Source organism: Oncorhynchus mykiss, chromosome 20 (genome assembly GCF_013265735.2).
Source record: "Oncorhynchus mykiss isolate Arlee chromosome 20, USDA_OmykA_1.1, whole genome shotgun sequence".
Classification (NCBI taxonomy): domain Eukaryota; kingdom Metazoa; phylum Chordata; class Actinopteri; order Salmoniformes; family Salmonidae; genus Oncorhynchus; species Oncorhynchus mykiss.
In genome coordinates this window covers 1,265,428-1,278,687 of record NC_048584.1, presented here as the reverse complement: position 1 = coordinate 1,278,687, position 13,260 = coordinate 1,265,428, and the positions used below count along the sequence as shown (strand labels likewise).

The 13,260-nt window shown below is 42.4% G+C and overlaps 14 non-coding genes across 14 annotated transcripts; all 14 read left to right on the top strand.

Annotated features, from left to right (window-relative positions):
* Window positions 1-111: 111 nt before the first annotated feature.
* trnas-gcu lies at window positions 112-193 on the top strand. The gene has a single exon. It is a non-coding gene; the product is annotated as a tRNA-Ser (tRNA).
* A 1,031-nt stretch (window positions 194-1,224) lies between these two features.
* On the top strand, window positions 1,225-1,298 carry trnas-gcu. The gene has a single exon. It is a non-coding gene; the product is annotated as a tRNA-Ser (tRNA).
* Window positions 1,299-2,330: 1,032 nt separating this feature from the next.
* trnas-gcu lies at window positions 2,331-2,412 on the top strand. Its single transcript has one exon. It is a non-coding gene; the product is annotated as a tRNA-Ser (tRNA).
* Window positions 2,413-2,887: 475 nt separating this feature from the next.
* Window positions 2,888-2,969, top strand: trnas-gcu. The gene has a single exon. It is a non-coding gene; the product is annotated as a tRNA-Ser (tRNA).
* A 475-nt stretch (window positions 2,970-3,444) lies between these two features.
* Window positions 3,445-3,526, top strand: trnas-gcu. The gene has a single exon. It is a non-coding gene; the product is annotated as a tRNA-Ser (tRNA).
* Window positions 3,527-4,558: 1,032 nt separating this feature from the next.
* trnas-gcu lies at window positions 4,559-4,640 on the top strand. Its single transcript has one exon. It is a non-coding gene; the product is annotated as a tRNA-Ser (tRNA).
* A 1,032-nt stretch (window positions 4,641-5,672) lies between these two features.
* trnas-gcu lies at window positions 5,673-5,754 on the top strand. Its single transcript has one exon. It is a non-coding gene; the product is annotated as a tRNA-Ser (tRNA).
* A 1,031-nt stretch (window positions 5,755-6,785) lies between these two features.
* On the top strand, window positions 6,786-6,859 carry trnas-gcu. The gene has a single exon. It is a non-coding gene; the product is annotated as a tRNA-Ser (tRNA).
* Window positions 6,860-8,450: 1,591 nt separating this feature from the next.
* Window positions 8,451-8,533, top strand: trnas-gcu. Its single transcript has one exon. It is a non-coding gene; the product is annotated as a tRNA-Ser (tRNA).
* Window positions 8,534-9,565: 1,032 nt separating this feature from the next.
* Window positions 9,566-9,647, top strand: trnas-gcu. The gene has a single exon. It is a non-coding gene; the product is annotated as a tRNA-Ser (tRNA).
* Window positions 9,648-10,679: 1,032 nt separating this feature from the next.
* Window positions 10,680-10,761, top strand: trnas-gcu. The gene has a single exon. It is a non-coding gene; the product is annotated as a tRNA-Ser (tRNA).
* Window positions 10,762-11,795: 1,034 nt separating this feature from the next.
* Window positions 11,796-11,877, top strand: trnas-gcu. Its single transcript has one exon. It is a non-coding gene; the product is annotated as a tRNA-Ser (tRNA).
* A 475-nt stretch (window positions 11,878-12,352) lies between these two features.
* On the top strand, window positions 12,353-12,434 carry trnas-gcu. The gene has a single exon. It is a non-coding gene; the product is annotated as a tRNA-Ser (tRNA).
* Window positions 12,435-12,909: 475 nt separating this feature from the next.
* On the top strand, window positions 12,910-12,991 carry trnas-gcu. Its single transcript has one exon. It is a non-coding gene; the product is annotated as a tRNA-Ser (tRNA).
* Window positions 12,992-13,260: the final 269 nt, after the last annotated feature.

Here is a 13,260-nt window from a genome sequence, read left to right as displayed (position 1 = left end):
GATCGACATATGGCCCTGCCATTGCTCTGCCTAACTTTCATGGATTTCATTCTAGGGTTTACATACAGCAACTACAGTTTTTTAAGGTCATTTGCCACATATATATTAAAGGATGAGGTGGCCGAGTGGTTAAGGCGATGGGCTGCTAATCCATTGTGCTATGCATGCATGGGTTCGAATCCCATCCTCATCGTTTAACCAGTACAATTCTGTGCTTTATTATGGCATTGGAAGATTTTGACTTTCACAAACACTTGTAAGATGGCCTACTGCCAACGTGAGAGCACAGGACTTGGTATCTTAGTGGTGAAGGCAATGAACTGCATGTGTGGATAAAAACACCAACCTCTTCACAAAACATATTTCCTCTCTTGCATAGCCCCACATGAATATAGAATCCCTCCACAATCCTAGAGCGACTGATAAGATTTAGGTATTGAAGAATAGCTTTTCCAAGGGCAACCTCAATGGTGGGATTTGAACTAACACCTCAACACACTTCATCAAGCACTTGAGACCACTCGGTCTGACAACACATTTGTTAAATGTCTCGATGGGATCGACATATGGCCCTGCCATTGCTCTGCCTAACTTTCATGGATTTCATTCAAGGGTTTACATACAGCAACTACAGTTTTTTAAGGTCATTTGCCACGTATATATTACAGGATGAGAGGGACGAGTGTTTAAGGCGATGGACTGCAAATCCATTGTGCTCTGCATGCATGGGTTCGAATCCCATCCTCATCGTTTAACCAGTACAATTCTGTGCTTTATTATGGCATTGGAAGATTTTGACTTTCACAAACACTTGTAAGATGGCCTACTGCCAACGTGAGAGCACAGGACTTGGTATCTTAGTGGTGAAGCAATGAACTGCATGTGTGGATAAAAACACCAACCTCTTCACAAAACATATTTCCTCTCTTGCATAGCCGCACATGAATATAGAATCCCTCCACAATCCTAGAGCGACTGATAAGATTTAGGTATTGAAGAATAGCTTTTCCAAGGGCAACCTCAATGGTGGGATTTGAACTAACACCTCAACACACTTCATCAAGCACTTGAGACCACTCGGTCTGACAACACATTTGTTAAATGTCTCGATGGGATCGACATATGGCCCTGCCATTGCTCTGCCTAACTTTCATGGATTTCATTCAAGGGTTTACATACAGCAACTACAGTTTTTTAAGGTCATTTGCCACATATATATTACAGGATGAGGTGGCCGAGTGGTTAAGGCGATGGACTGCTAATCCATTGTGCTATGGGTTCGAATCCCATCCTCATCGTTTAACCAGTACAATTCTGTGCTTTATTATGGCATTGGAAGATTTTGACTTTCACAAACACTTGTAAGATGGCCTACTGCCAACGTGAGAGCACAGGACTTGGTATCTTAGTGGTGAAGGCAATGAACTGCATGTGTGGATAAAAACACCAACCTCTTCACAAAACATATTTCCTCTCCTCCATGGCCCCACATGAATATAGAATCCCTCCACAATCCTATAGCGACTGATAAGATTTAGGTATTGAAGAACAGCTTTTCCAAGGGCAACCTCAATGGTAAAATTTGATCCGACACCTCAACACACTTCATCAAGCACTTGAGACCACTCGGCCTGACAAAACATTTGTTAAATGTCTCGATGGGATCGACATATGGCCCTGCCATTGCTCTGCCTAACTTTCATGGATTTCATTCTAGGGTTTACATACAGCAACTACAGTTTTTTAAGGTCATTTGCCACGTATATATTACAGGATGAGAGGGACGAGTGTTTAAGGCGATGGACTGCAAATCCATTGTGCTCTGCATGCATGGGTTCGAATCCCATCCTCATCGTTCAACCAGTACAATTATGTGCTTTATTATGGCATTGGAAGATTTTGACTTTCACAAACAGTGGTAAGATGGCCTACTGCCACCGCGAGAGCACAGGACTTGCTATCTTAGTGGTGAAGGCGATGAACTACATGTGTGGATAAAAACACCAACCTCTTCACAAAACATATTTCCTCTCTTGCATGGCCCCACATGAATATAGAATCCCTCCACAATCCTAGAGCGACTGATAAGATTTAGGTATTGAAGAATAGCTTTTCCAAGGGCAACCTCAATGGTGGGATTTGAACTAACACCTCAACACACTTCATCAAGCACTTGAGACCACTCGGTCTGACAACACATTTGTTAAATGTCTCGATGGGATCGACATATGGCCCTGCCATTGCTCTGCCTAACTTTCATGGATTTCATTCAAGGGTTTACATACAGCAACTACAGTTTTTTAAGGTCATTTGCCACATATATATTACAGGATGAGGTGGCTGAGTGGTTAAGGCGATGGACTGCTAATCCATTGTGCTATGCATGCATGGGTTCGAATCCCATCCTCATCGTTTAACCAGTACAATTCTGTGCTTTATTATGGCATTGGAAGATTTTGACTTTCACAAACACTTGTAAGATGGCCTACTGCCAACGTGAGAGCACAGGACTTGGTATCTTAGTGGTGAAGGCAATGAACTGCATGTGTGGATAAAAACACCAACCTCTTCACAAAACATATTTCCTCTCTTGCATAGCCCCACATGAATATAGAATCCCTCCACAATCCTAGAGCGATTGATAAGATTTAGGTATTGAAGAATACCTTTTCCAAGGGCAACCTCAATGGTGGGATTTGAACTAACACCTCAACACACTTCATCAAGCACTTGAGACCACTCGGTCTGACAACACATTTGTTAAATGTCTCGATGGGATCGACATATGGCCCTGCCATTGCTCTGCCTAACTTTCATGGATTTCATTCTAGGGTTTACATACAGCAACTACAGTTTTTTAAGGTCATTTGCCACATATATATTACAGGATGAGGTGGCCGAGTGGTTAAGGCGATGGACTGCTAATCCATTGTGCTCTGCACGCATGGGTTCGAATCCCATCCTCATCGTTTAACCAGTACAATTCTGTGCTTTATTATGGCATTGGAAGATTTTGACTTTCACAAACACTTGTAAGATGGCCTACTGCCAACGTGAGAGCACAGGACTTGGTATCTTAGTGGTGAAGGCAATGAACTGCATGTGTGGATAAAAACACCAACCTCTTCACAAAACATATTTCCTCTCTTGCATAGCCCCACATGAATATAGAATCCCTCCACAATCCTAGAGCGATTGATAAGATTTAGGTATTGAAGAATACCTTTTCCAAGGGCAACCTCAATGGTGGGATTTGAACTAACACCTCAACACACTTCATCAAGCACTTGAGACCACTCGGTCTGACAACACATTTGTTAAATGTCTCGATGGGATCGACATATGGCCCTGCCATTGCTCTGCCTAACTTTCATGGATTTCATTCTAGGGTTTACATACAGCAACTACAGTTTTTTAAGGTCATTTGCCACATATATATTACAGGATGAGGTGGCCGAGTGGTTAAGGCGATGGACTGCTAATCCATTGTGCTCTGCACGCATGGGTTCGAATCCCATCCTCATCGTTTAACCAGTACAATTCTGTGCTTTATTATGGCATTGGAAGATTTTGACTTTCACAAACACTTGTAAGATGGCCTACTGCCAACGTGAGAGCACAGGACTTGGTATCTTAGTGGTGAAGGCAATGAACTGCATGTGTGGATAAAAACACCAACCTCTTCACAAAACATATTTCCTCTCTTGCATAGCCCCACATGAATATAGAATCCCTCCACAATCCTAGAGCGACTGATAAGATTTAGGTATTGAAGAATAGCTTTTCCAAGGGCAACCTCAATGGTGGGATTTGAACTAACACCTCAACACACTTCATCAAGCACTTGAGACCACTCGGTCTGACAACACATTTGTTAAATGTCTCGATGGGATCGACATATGGCCCTGCCATTGCTCTGCCTAACTTTCATGGATTTCATTCAAGGGTTTACATACAGCAACTACAGTTTTTTAAGGTCATTTGCCACGTATATATTACAGGATGAGAGGGACCAGTGTTTAAGGCGATGGACTGCAAATCCATTGTGCTCTGCATGCATGGGTTCGAATCCCATCCTCATCGTTTAACCAGTACAATTCTGTGCTTTATTATGGCATTGGAAGATTTTGACTTTCACAAACACTTGTAAGATGGCCTACTGCCAACGTGAGAGCACAGGACTTGGTATCTTAGTGGTGAAGGCAATGAACTGCATGTGTGGATAAAAACACCAACCTCTTCACAAAACATATTTCCTCTCTTGCATAGCCCCACATGAATATAGAATCCCTCCACAATCCTAGAGCGACTGATAAGATTTAGGTATTGAAGAATAGCTTTTCCAAGGGCAACCTCAATGGTGGGATTTGAACTAACACCTCAACACACTTCATCAAGCACTTGAGACCACTCGGTCTGACAACACATTTGTTAAATGTCTCGATGGGATCGACATATGGCCCTGCCATTGCTCTGCCTAACTTTCATGGATTTCATTCTAGGGTTTACATACAGCAACTACAGTTTTTTAAGGTCATTTGCCACATATATATTACAGGATGAGGTGGCCGAGTGGTTAAGGCGATGGACTGCTAATCCATTGTGCTCTGCATGCATGGGTTCGAATCCCATCCTCATCGTTTAACCAGTACAATTCTGTGCTTTATTATGGCATTGGAAGATTTTGACTTTCACAAACACTTGTAAGATGGCCTACTGCCAACGTGAGAGCACAGGACTTGGTATCTTAGTGGTGAAGGCAATGAACTGCATGTGTGGATAAAAACACCAACCTCTTCACAAAACATATTTCCTCTCTTGCATAGCCCCACATGAATATAGAATCCCTCCACAATCCTAGAGCGACTGATAAGATTTAGGTATTGAAGAATAGCTTTTCCAAGGGCAACCTCAATGGTGGGATTTGAACTAACACCTCAACACACTTCATCAAGCACTTGAGACCACTCGGTCTGACAACACATTTGTTAAATGTCTCGATGGGATCGACATATGGCCCTGCCATTGCTCTGCCTAACTTTCATGGATTTCATTCAAGGGTTTACATACAGCAACTACAGTTTTTTAAGGTCATTTGCCACGTATATATTACAGGATGAGAGGGACGAGTGTTTAAGGCGATGGACTGCAAATCCATTGTGCTCTGCATGCATGGGTTCGAATCCCATCCTCATCGTTTAACCAGTACAATTCTGTGCTTTATTATGGCATTGGAATATTTTGACTTTCACAAACACTTGTAAGATGGCCTACTGCCAACGTGAGAGCACAGGACTTGGTATCTTAGTGGTGAAGGCAATGAACTGCATGTGTGGATAAAAACACCAACCTCTTCACAAAACATATTTCCTCTCTTGCATAGCCCCACATGAATATAGAATCCCTCCACAATCCTAGAGCGACTGATAAGATTTAGGTATTGAAGAATAGCTTTTCCAAGGGCAACCTCAATGGTGGGATTTGAACTAACACCTCAACACACTTCATCAAGCACTTGAGACCACTCGGTCTGACAACACATTTGTTAAATGTCTCGATGGGATCGACATATGGCCCTGCCATTGCTCTGCCTAACTTTCATGGATTTCATTCTAGGGTTTACATACAGCAACTACAGTTTTTTAAGGTCATTTGCCACATATTTATTACAGGATGAGGTGGCCGAGTGGTTAAGGCGATGGACTGCTAATCCATTGTGCTCTGCATGCATGGGTTCGAATCCCATCCTCATCGTTTAACCAGTACAATTCTGTGCTTTATTATGGCATTGGAAGATTTTGACTTTCACAAACACTTGTAAGATGGCCTACTGCCAACGTGAGAGCACAGGACTTGGTATCTTAGTGGTGAAGGCAATGAACTGCATGTGTGGATAAAAACACCAACCTCTTCACAAAACATATTTCCTCTCTTGCATAGCCCCACATGAATATAGAATCCCTCCACAATCCTAAAGCGACTGATAAGATTTAGGTATTGAAGAATAGCTTTTCCAAGGGCAACCTCAATGGTGGGATTTGAACTAACACCTCAACACACTTCATCAAGCACTTGAGACCACTCGGTCTGACAACACATTTGTTAAATGTCTCGATGGGATCGACATATGGCCCTGCCATTGCTCTGCCTAACTTTCATGGATTTCATTCAAGGGTTTACATACAGCAACTACAGTTTTTTAAGGTCATTTGCCACGTATATATTACAGGATGAGAGGGACGAGTGTTTAAGGCGATGGACTGCAAATCCATTGTGCTCTGCATGCATGGGTTCGAATCCCATCCTCATCGTTTAACCAGTACAATTCTGTGCTTTATTATGGCATTGGAAGATTTTGACTTTCACAAACACTTGTAAGATGGCCTACTGCCAACGTGAGAGCACAGGACTTGGTATCTTAGTGGTGAAGCAATGAACTGCATGTGTGGATAAAAACACCAACCTCTTCACAAAACATATTTCCTCTCTTGCATAGCCGCACATGAATATAGAATCCCTCCACAATCCTAGAGCGACTGATAAGATTTAGGTATTGAAGAATAGCTTTTCCAAGGGCAACCTCAATGGTGGGATTTGAACTAACACCTCAACACACTTCATCAAGCACTTGAGACCACTCGGTCTGACAACACATTTGTTAAATGTCTCGATGGGATCGACATATGGCCCTGCCATTGCTCTGCCTAACTTTCATGGATTTCATTCAAGGGTTTACATACAGCAACTACAGTTTTTTAAGGTCATTTGCCACATATATATTACAGGATGAGGTGGCCGAGTGGTTAAGGCGATGGACTGCTAATCCATTGTGCTATGGGTTCGAATCCCATCCTCATCGTTTAACCAGTACAATTCTGTGCTTTATTATGGCATTGGAAGATTTTGACTTTCACAAACACTTGTAAGATGGCCTACTGCCAACGTGAGAGCACAGGACTTGGTATCTTAGTGGTGAAGGCAATGAACTGCATGTGTGGATAAAAACACCAACCTCTTCACAAAACATATTTCCTCTCCTCCATGGCCCCACATGAATATAGAATCCCTCCACAATCCTATAGCGACTGATAAGATTTAGGTATTGAAGAACAGCTTTTCCAAGGGCAACCTCAATGGTAAAATTTGATCCGACACCTCAACACACTTCATCAAGCACTTGAGACCACTCGGCCTGACAAAACATTTGTTAAATGTCTCGATGGGATCGACATATGGCCCTGCCATTGCTCTGCCTAACTTTCATGGATTTCATTCTAGGGTTTACATACAGCAACTACAGTTTTTTAAGGTCATTTGCCACGTATATATTACAGGATGAGAGGGACGAGTGTTTAAGGCGATGGACTGCAAATCCATTGTGCTCTGCATGCATGGGTTCGAATCCCATCCTCATCGTTCAACCAGTACAATTATGTGCTTTATTATGGCATTGGAAGATTTTGACTTTCACAAACAGTGGTAAGATGGCCTACTGCCACCGCGAGAGCACAGGACTTGCTATCTTAGTGGTGAAGGCGATGAACTACATGTGTGGATAAAAACACCAACCTCTTCACAAAACATATTTCCTCTCTTGCATGGCCCCACATGAATATAGAATCCCTCCACAATCCTAGAGCGACTGATAAGATTTAGGTATTGAAGAATAGCTTTTCCAAGGGCAACCTCAATGGTGGGATTTGAACTAACACCTCAACACACTTCATCAAGCACTTGAGACCACTCGGTCTGACAACACATTTGTTAAATGTCTCGATGGGATCGACATATGGCCCTGCCATTGCTCTGCCTAACTTTCATGGATTTCATTCAAGGGTTTACATACAGCAACTACAGTTTTTTAAGGTCATTTGCCACATATATATTACAGGATGAGAGTGGACTGAGTGGTTAAGGCGATGGACTGCTAATCCATTGTGCTATGCATGCATGGGTTCGAATCCCATCCTCATCGTTTAACCAGTACAATTCTGTGCTTTATTATGGCATTGGAAGATTTTGACTTTCACAAACACTTGTAAGATGGCCTACTGCCAACGTGAGAGCACAGGACTTGGTATCTTAGTGGTGAAGGCAATGAACTGCATGTGTGGATAAAAACACCAACCTCTTCACAAAACATATTTCCTCTCTTGCATAGCCCCACATGAATATAGAATCCCTCCACAATCCTAGAGCGATTGATAAGATTTAGGTATTGAAGAATACCTTTTCCAAGGGCAACCTCAATGGTGGGATTTGAACTAACACCTCAACACACTTCATCAAGCACTTGAGACCACTCGGTCGGACAACACATTTGTTAAATGTCTCGATGGGATCGACATATGGCCCTGCCATTGCTCTGCCTAACTTTCATGGATTTCATTCTAGGGTTTACATACAGCAACTACAGTTTTTTAAGGTCATTTGCCACATATATATTACAGGATGAGGTGGCCGAGTGGTTAAGGCGATGGACTGCTAATCCATTGTGCTCTGCAATGCATGGGTTCGAATCCCATCCTCATCGTTTAACCAGTACAATTCTGTGCTTTATTATGGCATTGGAAGATTTTGACTTTCACAAACACTTGTAAGATGGCCTACTGCCAACGTGAGAGCACAGGACTTGGTATCTTAGTGGTGAAGGCAATGAACTGCATGTGTGGATAAAAACACCAACCTCTTCACAAAACATATTTCCTCTCTTGCATAGCCCCACATGAATATAGAATCCCTCCACAATCCTAGAGCGACTGATAAGATTTAGGTATTGAAGAATAGCTTTTCCAAGGGCAACCTCAATGGTGGGATTTGAACTAACACCTCAACACACTTCATCAAGCACTTGAGACCACTCGGTCTGACAACACATTTGTTAAATGTCTCGATGGGATCGACATATGGCCCTGCCATTGCTCTGCCTAACTTTCATGGATTTCATTCAAGGGTTTACATACAGCAACTACAGTTTTTTAAGGTCATTTGCCACGTATATATTACAGGATGAGAGGGACCAGTGTTTAAGGCGATGGACTGCAAATCCATTGTGCTCTGCATGCATGGGTTCGAATCCCATCCTCATCGTTTAACCAGTACAATTCTGTGCTTTATTATGGCATTGGAAGATTTTGACTTTCACAAACACTTGTAAGATGGCCTACTGCCAACGTGAGAGCACAGGACTTGGTATCTTAGTGGTGAAGGCAATGAACTGCATGTGTGGATAAAAACACCAACCTCTTCACAAAACATATTTCCTCTCTTGCATAGCCCCACATGAATATAGAATCCCTCCACAATCCTAGAGCGACTGATAAGATTTAGGTATTGAAGAATAGCTTTTCCAAGGGCAACCTCAATGGTGGGATTTGAACTAACACCTCAACACACTTCATCAAGCACTTGAGACCACTCGGTCTGACAACACATTTGTTAAATGTCTCGATGGGATCGACATATGGCCCTGCCATTGCTCTGCCTAACTTTCATGGATTTCATTCTAGGGTTTACATACAGCAACTACAGTTTTTTAAGGTCATTTGCCACATATATATTACAGGATGAGGTGGCCGAGTGGTTAAGGCGATGGACTGCTAATCCATTGTGCTCTGCATGCATGGGTTCGAATCCCATCCTCATCGTTTAACCAGTACAATTCTGTGCTTTATTATGGCATTGGAAGATTTTGACTTTCACAAACACTTGTAAGATGGCCTACTGCCAACGTGAGAGCACAGGACTTGGTATCTTAGTGGTGAAGGCAATGAACTGCATGTGTGGATAAAAACACCAACCTCTTCACAAAACATATTTCCTCTCTTGCATAGCCCCACATGAATATAGAATCCCTCCACAATCCTAGAGCGACTGATAAGATTTAGGTATTGAAGAATAGCTTTTCCAAGGGCAACCTCAATGGTGGGATTTGAACTAACACCTCAACACACTTCATCAAGCACTTGAGACCACTCGGTCTGACAACACATTTGTTAAATGTCTCGATGGGATCGACATATGGCCCTGCCATTGCTCTGCCTAACTTTCATGGATTTCATTCAAGGGTTTACATACAGCAACTACAGTTTTTTAAGGTCATTTGCCACGTATATATTACAGGATGAGAGGGACGAGTGTTTAAGGCGATGGACTGCAAATCCATTGTGCTCTGCATGCATGGGTTCGAATCCCATCCTCATCGTTTAACCAGTACAATTCTGTGCTTTATTATGGCATTGGAATATTTTGACTTTCACAAACACTTGTAAGATGGCCTACTGCCAACGTGAGAGCACAGGACTTGGTATCTTAGTGGTGAAGGCAATGAACTGCATGTGTGGATAAAAACACCAACCTCTTCACAAAACATATTTCCTCTCTTGCATAGCCCCACATGAATATAGAATCCCTCCACAATCCTAGAGCGACTGATAAGATTTAGGTATTGAAGAATAGCTTTTCCAAGGGCAACCTCAATGGTGGGATTTGAACTAACACCTCAACACACTTCATCAAGCACTTGAGACCACTCGGTCTGACAACACATTTGTTAAATGTCTCGATGGGATCGACATATGGCCCTGCCATTGCTCTGCCTAACTTTCATGGATTTCATTCTAGGGTTTACATACAGCAACTACAGTTTTTTAAGGTCATTTGCCACATATTTATTACAGGATGAGGTGGCCGAGTGGTTAAGGCGATGGACTGCTAATCCATTGTGCTCTGCATGCATGGGTTCGAATCCCATCCTCATCGTTTAACCAGTACAATTCTGTGCTTTATTATGGCATTGGAAGATTTTGACTTTCACAAACACTTGTAAGATGGCCTACTGCCAACGTGAGAGCACAGGACTTGGTATCTTAGTGGTGAAGGCAATGAACTGCATGTGTGGATAAAAACACCAACCTCTTCACAAAACATATTTCCTCTCTTGCATAGCCCCACATGAATATAGAATCCCTCCACAATCCTAGAGCGACTGATAAGATTTAGGTATTGAAGAATAGCTTTTCCAAGGGCAACCTCAATGGTGGGATTTGAACTAACACCTCAACACACTTCATCAAGCACTTGAGACCACTCGGTCTGACAACACATTTGTTAAATGTCTCGATGGGATCGACATATGGCCCTGCCATTGCTCTGCCTAACTTTCATGGATTTCATTCAAGGGTTTACATACAGCAACTACAGTTTTTTAAGGTCATTTGCCACGTATATATTACAGGATGAGAGGGACGAGTGTTTAAGGCGATGGACTGCAAATCCATTGTGCTCTGCATGCATGGGTTCGAATCCCATCCTCATCGTTTAACCAGTACAATTCTGTGCTTTATTATGGCATTGGAATATTTTGACTTTCACAAACACTTGTAAGATGGCCTACTGCCAACGTGAGAGCACACAGGACTTGGTATCTTAGTGGTGAAGGCAATGAACTGCATGTGTGGATAAAAACACCAACCTCTTCACAAAACATATTTCCTCTCTTGCATAGCCCCACATGAATATAGAATCCCTCCACAATCCTAGAGCGACTGATAAGATTTAGGTATTGAAGAATAGCTTTTCCAAGGGCAACCTCAATGGTGGGATTTGAACTAACACCTCAACACACTTCATCAAGCACTTGAGACCACTCGGTCTGACAACACATTTGTTAAATGTCTCGATGGGATCGACATATGGCCCTGCCATTGCTCTGCCTAACTTTCATGGATTTCATTCTAGGGTTTACATACAGCAACTACAGTTTTTTAAGGTCATTTGCCACATATATATTACAGGATGAGGTGGCCGAGTGGTTAAGGCGATGGACTGCTAATCCATTGTGCTCTGCATGCATGGGTTTGAATCCCATCGTCATCGTTTAACCAGTACAATTCTGTTCTTTATTATGGCATTGGAAGATTTTGACTTTCACAAACACTTGTAAGATGGCCTACTGCCAACGTGAGAGCACAGGACTTGGTATCTTAGTGGTGAAGGCAATGAACTGCATGTGTGGATAAAAACACCAACCTCTTCACAAAACATATTTCCTCTCTTGCATAGCCCCACATGAATATAGAATCCCTCCACAATCCTAGAGCGACTGATAAGATTTAGGTATTGAAGAATAGCTTTTCCAAGGGCAACCTCAATGGTGGGATTTGAACTAACACCTCAACACACTTCATCAAGCACTTGAGACCACTCGGTCTGACAACACATTTGTTAAATGTCTCGATGGGATCGACATATGGCCCTGCCATTGCTCTGCCTAACTTTCATGGATTTCATTCTAGGGTTTACATACAGCAACTACAGTTTTTTAAGGTCATTTGCCACATATATATTACAGGATGAGGTGGCCGAGTGGTTAAGGCGATGGACTGCTAATCCATTGTGCTCTGCATGCATGGGTTCGAATCCCATCCTCATCGTTTAACCAGTACAATTCTGTGCTTTATTATGGCATTGGAAGATTTTGACTTTCACAAACACTTGTAAGATGGCCTACTGCCAACGTGAGAGCACAGGACTTGGTATCTTAGTGGTGAAGGCAATGAACTGCATGTGTGGATAAAAACACCAACCTCTTCACAAAACATATTTCCTCTCTTGCATAGCCCCACATGAATATAGAATCCCTCCACAATCCTAGAGCGACTGATAAGATTTAGGTATTGAAGAATAGCTTTTCCAAGGGCAACCTCAATGGTGGGATTTGAACTAACACCTCAACACACTTCATCAAGCACTTGAGACCACTCGGTCTGACAACACATTTGTTAAATGTCTCGATGGGATCGACATATGGCCCTGCCATTGCTCTGCCTAACTTTCATGGATTTCATTCTAGGGTTTACATACAGCAACTACAGTTTTTTAAGGTCATTTGCCACATATATATTACAGGATGAGGTGGCCGAGTGGTTAAGGCGATGGACTGCTAATCCATTGTGCTCTGCATGCATGGGTTCGAATCCCATCCTCATCGTTTAACCAGTACAATTCTGAGCTTTATTATGGCATTGGAAGATTTTGACTTTCACAAACACTTGTAAGATGGCCTACTGCCAACGTGAGAGCACAGGACTTGGTATCTTAGTGGTGAAGGCAATGAACTGCATGTGTGGATAAAAACACCAACCTCTTCACAAAACATATTTCCTCTCTTGCATAGCCCCACATGAATATAGAATCCCTCCACAATCCTAGAGCGACTGATAAGATTTAGGTATTGAAGAATAGCTTTTCCAAGGGCAA